General features: G+C 34.7%; 1 long non-coding RNA gene across 1 annotated transcript; it reads right to left on the bottom strand.

The window, feature by feature from the left end:
• Window positions 1-471: 471 nt before the first annotated feature.
• On the bottom strand, window positions 472-7092 carry LOC109122941 (uncharacterized). The gene is made up of 2 exons (XR_002030545.2): window positions 6732-7092; window positions 472-1071 (listed from the first exon to the last, which is right to left on the bottom strand). It is a non-coding gene; the product is annotated as an uncharacterized LOC109122941 (long non-coding RNA).
• Window positions 7093-7366: the final 274 nt, after the last annotated feature.

A 7366-nucleotide genomic window follows, 5' to 3' on the forward strand; every position in this document is an offset into this window, starting at 1 on the left:
AATGTTGAATTTTCACCACTTGGTGACCAGAAGTCCACAAGTTACGTCATTACTCATTTGTTTCACAGGTCCTTGGATGATGATCTTTATCCTTTTTGATGTGATGTGAAGAGAAGAGGTAGAGAGACTTCTTAGGAGTTGGGTTTATGGCATTGTGGAAATAAGTGTGGAGATGAGTCGATTTTTGGGTGGCTTGGTCTATGGGGAGAGAGGTTGGACTCAAATTTTAGAGCATTCAGCTCTCATTTTCCTGCCAATTGTTAGTAATTACTTAGCAATTGTTGATGGTATCGCCAGAGACCAAACCTTTAAATTAACATCCTCATGTGAACAATATAATTCATTAACTTAATGAAAGCTAAATATCATATCATAATCATTTTAGTGAGTATGAGTTTTTACTTTTTGAGGGAAGTTCACAACTGAATAGAGAGACTTACAGTTCTCAAAAGAAAACAGACGACAGGCACATGGTATAATCATTCTTTGCTTACTTTTCAACCAGAAACAGCTTTTTTCTGAGTCATGTACATCAGATACACTTGATTTCTGAGAAGGGAAAAGAAAATAAAAATTGGAATCTCATTGGAACCATACCTTTTCTGATTTTTGCGGTGCAGTCCGCCAACCAAAGCATGAGAGGAAGGCTACTTATAAAATGGAGGTGGGGGAGACAATATATATGATAACTGTTTAGATGCAGTACTGGAATCATGCCGGTTCTTTGCATGAAACCCCCTGATATAATCTGAAGCTCTGTCATCAACGTTCTCAATTTCGGGGATCATGTAGGAGGGGCTCTTTCTTTCTATCTCAATCAAGTAGGAATAAGACTTAGAGCCATTCTCTGGCTCCTGTAACGCCTGACTTGCAGGAAGTTGATGGGGTATGGATACCGTGACTGCACCAGTCACCGGCACCCGGTTTCGCTTGGCTGGCAGCCTGGCTGTTCTAAAACTCTTCCTTGCAAGAGATAGAGATGATAGTTTGATGATGTTCATAATCAAATCCATGGATTTCTCACATAGAGATTCCCTCTTGTGTCTGGCCTTGTTGGTCATAGCAACTCACCTGCTTTCACGAAAATATGAGCTCATAACTAGCAGAGAACAATGACTTGGGAATTTAAATGGGATATCTACTCTTAGGCTTTTGAAGAGAAAATAGAGAGCAGTAGTCAAAAGAAACAAAAAATAAAAATTCAGTGGGGTACATGAAACTTAGTGGGCTAAAGCCTACAGGGCCGATTATAACAAAACAAGGCAGCACCCATTATGGTAGGTCCCTATAAATGCATCCTCCTCTTGTTATTTTAGAGATATGCCTATCATAAAGGATATCCAGCCTGTCTAAACACTCGATTACGTATATGTGGCATGCTGTGAGGTCACCTTAGACAGCGACTTGGTTGTCTACTATTGGCCAAGGCTAACTGTTAGATTGCACACCCATGTGCCCAATCCAGAGGCCTATTAGCGCTCAGGCCTATAGGGTTATGGACCAAGCTCAAAGGCAGCATCCTTGCCTCCTGGAGGGATACTCTGTTGAGAAGGGATGTCCAATGTTTTAGTCCAAGTTCATGCACAAACCTATGGAGGAGATGGACAAAAATCATTTCTGAGTTTGTTTCGCCCATGCTTAGAGTTGGTCTAGTTTCAATATTGTCCCTAGGTGGGAAGGATTCACACAATCTAGTCATATTGGCCTCACCACCTAAGGCTACTCCACCTCTTCTTTTAGATGAAAAAATGGTGGAGAATTCAAGGAGCTTTTGTGTATTGAAAAGGAATGATGAGGGTTAGTGGATTTCCATTTCAACTTTATGCCATTCATTTTTTTTTCCTAAATATCCGGTCCAAAAAGGAAGAGAACTGATTCGGAGTATGGCTTTGCCCTCTTGAGCGGTCTCTGTTGCCAACCAATCACTCAGTGAGCGCTGAGTTTAGGTTGCATTTTGCTTTTACCAACATGACTGTATAAAAGAGAGTTCAGAAAAGATTCTTCTCTAATCTTCATCGCTTGTGTTTCATTCAATCTGCTTTCTGAAGGCTTCTTTCATCATTATTCACCACTTCTCTCTGTCCTTTGTAAAGGCGACCATTATGAGCTCGGTTCCTATAAGAATCATTTATTCCACCCCTTTCTCTCTCTCTCTCTCTCTCTCTCTCTCTCTCTTCAAAACTACATGGCACGATCCCGAATGCTTTATCACACGCCGAAGTCATCATCTTTGTTATCACTTTCCTTTTCCTTCTGGCATTCAAAAGCATTGCCCAAACTCTAGATAGATTCTGGAGTGGGATTCTGTTCCACTAATCCAAACTCCAAATTTCAATCGTGGAGTGCAAGTATTTTTTTGACAAAGAAAAAGAGGACAAGTGCTTTAGGTGTTTGAAGTTTTTTTGAGGACACTTGAGAAAACCTCTCCATAAGCAAGATTTCCAATTACTCCCGAAAAGTAATAAAGCAATCGCTATCCAAGTTCGTAAGTACAGTACCGATAAGGTGATTCCAAAGTTGGACTTCTAAGTGGTCTTTAAGAGTTTTGATATCATCTTTAATTATAGTATGGTTTACTAATAAGCAACTAACCTAAAATGGAGGTTTCAGCTTATTGCATGCAAACTGCTGAGACGGTTGATCTCTTGTTTAATAGCCAGTGTTGATGTACAATATAGGTTGGTACTTAGACTTCGAACTATTTCATAATTGATTCTCAAATATGTATACATTTGATATAATAATTAGAATATAAGGAATGACCATGACATATATACTAATTGAAATTTTGGAAAAGTATAAAAAAATGGAGCTAAACATTCGAAATAGAGGTAGATTCCCCCTTGGAGTACTGTTCAAATGCTTGGCGATTTTTAAGCGTATTTTCAATAATTTTTAGAAATTTTAGTAAATTTTCATATAAAAGGTCATCAAAATTGTTTTCTAAGGTTTTGATATTAATATGAGATATTTTTAAGACATTAAATACACACAAGAACTTACCCATTCCCTCTACCCTAGTACTCCATTTTTCAAACTTTCAACTTTCAAGAGTAATTTTGAAAAGACTTCTGCAAAAAAGTGGGTGAGATCAATTCTCTAGCCTCAACATGGGCTTAAAAAGTACCTACTAGGAACATTGAATGTTGAGTTGAGAATATCTGTGAGGACTTTATAGGTGTTGGCTGATATAAGACCCTGAGAATGGGGAGTATCTAGATTAGGTAAATTTGTATACAATCACTTTCATATTTAGTTAATTTATTCACGATCATTTGACTTGTGAATTTTTACATCTATGGAGTTTCTTGGAAACTTTGTAGATAATTTTTTTCTGTTATATTCATTGTTCTTGTGTGTGTGTGTATGAATTTCTCTTTTCATTGTTGAATTGAAATTTGGATAAACAAAAACAATTCAAATATATTGCTTGGACTACCTATTACTTGCTAGTGAGATGAAGCCTAAGCAAGCATAGGACAAAATATACAATTAGGGCATTGAAGCTAACGTAAAAGCCCCTCATTGTATTTCAAAGGTGTGAGTCTTGATAACAAGTTTCATAGGATAGCAACATATAAATATGCTAAAAAGACTTGGGACATTTTAGTAGTTACTCGTAAAGGCAGTTCTATTGTGAAGTTATCTATGTTACAAATGGAAGACTATTAAATTTGAAGGCATTTAATGAATGGAGATAATTCCTTCTCTACGTTCTATATTGAAGTCAATTATTTTATCATTCAACTCAAGAAAACAAAAATCTTAAGTCCAAAGTGATCAAAAATTTTTTGAGATCTCTCTCAAAGAGATTTAGTTCTAAGGTGACTACTATAAAGAAGAGTAAAAATATTGACGTGACAAGAGTAGACGAGTTAATAGGTCCCTACAACTTTACAAGATGACTCTTCCATCCTCTAAGAGACCTAAAGGCCTTATAAGGAAAAAGGGCAATAATGATGTTTTTTAAGCATCAATAAATGTATAAGATGACGCTTTTTGAAAACATAATTTTCGCCCCTATTAAGGAATGGGTGTAGGCAACCATGTCGCTTTTAGAAAGCGTCATTTATAAAAGCACTTACATTGACGCTTATCTGAGTGTCATCTTTCCAAAAATATAACATTCTTTAAGTGTCATTATTTCCACCAAATTTTAAATGTTGACACTTTTAAAGCGTCATCTTTAATGTTCATTATCTTTGACGCTTTATAAAACGTCATTGTTGATTGATCTATATTGACACTTAAGAGTTAAATCATACTCACTAGTCAATAAAAATGATGTATCTTTATATAGCAATTGTTGCACTTTATTGAGATTTGAAGCAAACCCTCATTTAAAAAAATAAATAATAATAATAGTAAAATTTGTAGTAAAAGGGGAAAAAATACAAAGAAAAGGAAACCTCTTCCCTTGAAAAAAGAAAAAAAGAAAGTCATAAGATAGAAAAACAAAGATTGACACAACAAACAAAAATAATCTAAAAAAAAAAGTTTCCTTGTATTAGCTCATCTCTTAGCTAAAATGTCTACTTCGTAGTTAGTAACCTATGGTCCAAATTGCATGTCTTAGGTCCCTAGAGACAATACAAACAATGCTTTCAAAGGGAATAGATAAAAATTAGACAACTAAACGAGATCCATATGCAAGTTTATGCATGTCCTACTTGTTTCATTAGAGGTGTTGCACAATTAGGAGATACAAGTCATAAATAATCCAAAATGAAATTGAATCCTAAGATAAGCAATAAAGTTTTTCAACAAAAAAGTCTCATCTCTTTACAATTATTCAAAATAATTCAAAAATTTTGAAAAAAAAAAACATAGTAAGAGAAAGGTGTGTTTGGACTTGTATAAAACTTGAGTTACTATTTTGAGTTTTTTGGTGAAGTTGTCAAACAAATTCCACTTTGGAACAATGCCCACATGACAAATAAATAGTTAAGTCTTGAAAGATCAACAACATTCACAAAAGTCAAACACAAGCAATGTTGTAGTAGTGTTGCTTCAATGTATAATCAGTTAGGAGACAACAATCGTCATCCACCCCATTGCCTAACCTATCATAAATATGGCTTGTGTTTAGAGTAAAAAAGAGAGGAGAGGTAGGGAACAAAGACTCTACCACAAACACTGTAACTTGCTTCATTTGCCTAAAACAAACAAAATCACTTTGGGAAGCTTGATATGATATTTCTGTACTTATTCTACACACCACCATCCTCCTAGTTCATCAAAAGAAAAACACCCCAATAGTCTCTATTTTCAAATCATAAAATTGTTGAAGGGGTTTCCCCTAATGTATTATATCACCATGGAAAAGCATTTTTCATAGGAAGTAACGTTGTAACAGTACATGTTATGACCAGTCTTGTATATATATTATCATACTTTTGAATAAATACATTTATTTTTTCTCATTTAAAAATATAAAACATTGTCCTTTCTAAGGTGATCCCCATTAGGTACCATCACCAACCAATTATTATTCACTAAAAAACAATTAATATCAACATAACACAAGATAATATCAATATTTTATTCATCCTTTATCATCTTTTAAAGTCATTGAGCTAAACTTCACCAAGGTTTTTTGTCTGCTCAACCAAGCAACACTTTTCAAACCTTGAATCTTAGCCATAGTACAATCTATAGCTATGGCCAATGCCCATAAGTCATGAACCTCATAATCTAAAGAAATACTCCTAGCTATATAGCCCACCTCAAATAAGAAAAAAGAAAGAAAAAAAAAAGTGATAATGTTATTGTTTTATTGGAAGAACAATGATAAAACAATCCTAAGATTGTGGGCTCTGGGTATTTTTTGTAGTAGTAAAAGCTCTATTCTCCTTGGTTCTCACTCAACTTTGAAGCCTAAACCCTAATGTGATATCAAAGTCCTAGGAAGTAGAAAACTAAACTAGAAATCAACTTAGGGATTAAAAGAAATATGCATGAACTTAATGGAGAAAAACTTAGTAGGTTGTTTTTTTTCTATGAAAGACCCACTACAGCTTTGCCTACCGTTCAATGATTCACTGTTGTGTTAAAACATTCAAAGTGTAATTGCATTCATTTCCTGAAACAAAAATAAAAAAGAAATCAACCAGATAAATGAGATAATTGACCAATTTAAAGCTAAAAATATTTGCAATGTGTATATTAAATTACTAACTGATTACCACATTATGCATTCGAGGACGAGCTTAGAAGTGGTAGATGAAGCGAAAGAGAAGTGGTTCCCGACAATAGTGACCGACTCCTTGGACTCTCCAATGAGGTCCCTATTTCCATTTTAACATAATGAATGGCAGTGAATCATCCGTAATATGTCCAAAACGTTGTAGCTTTGGTTGGTTCAGAGTTTCCATTTTTTCATTATCTTATTCGGATGGATTTCGGGCATCTGGGATTCATTAGGTTTCAAGGGCAATTCAAACAACAATCAAAACCACGTAATACATTTTAAAATCAATCTTAAAAGATTAATGAGGAAACTAAATTTCAAAAATCACAAACACATGAATCCAGAATTAAAAAAAAAAAAAAAAAAAACAACCCAAACACATCAAAACCCAAATCAACATCAATACATTTTAGAAACAACAAACCAAAAGAGTAAAGCATAAAAAGGAGGAAAAACACATACAAAACAATCTTCATACAAGCCCTAACCTTATGTAAACCCTAAAAAAAATAAAAATAAAAAAATGAAAGGAGAAAGTTACCATTGTGCTACTTTGTTTCAAGCTTAGAAAAAGTTTGATGTCATTGCTAACTAGTTGGTTGGTAGTGCATTTGAAGCTTCTCTATTTTGGGGTTAGAAACTCTCAACAACTATGGTGAGAATAGACAAAGAAGAGACTTGGGGTTTGGGTATATGAGGTCATCGGTGATAGTGATGACAAAGTTGCTCTAACGAGGCTTAGGGTAACCAAATATGGTTAAGAGTAAATGTTAGGGTGATCAAGATGGATAATAGCTTTTTAGGGCGCGAGTGTTCTTCAATCTAAGATAGATGAGGGTGTGAGTATTCGTAGATGAGGATGTGAGCATTCGTAGATCTTTGGGTGGTATGACGGGTGTGAGAACTTGTGTTTGGCACAAATTTCTTAAAATTATATACAATTTTTCATAACATGACACTTTTAAAAAGCGATAAGGAATGAATTATTTAATGATGCTTAAATAAAGCCCCATGATATCTAAGAATTCCCTAATAAATGATGCTCATAAAAAAATATCGTTGAATAGAAGCATCGTTACTCCCCCACAAATCGTCATTACTAATCGAGCCTTTAAAAGGCGCTAAGATGTGTTACCACTTATGCTAAACATTGACGCTTTTTAAAAAGCGTCAAGA

Source organism: Vitis vinifera, chromosome 1 (assembly GCF_030704535.1).
Source record: "Vitis vinifera cultivar Pinot Noir 40024 chromosome 1, ASM3070453v1".
NCBI lineage: Eukaryota > Viridiplantae > Streptophyta > Magnoliopsida > Vitales > Vitaceae > Vitis > Vitis vinifera.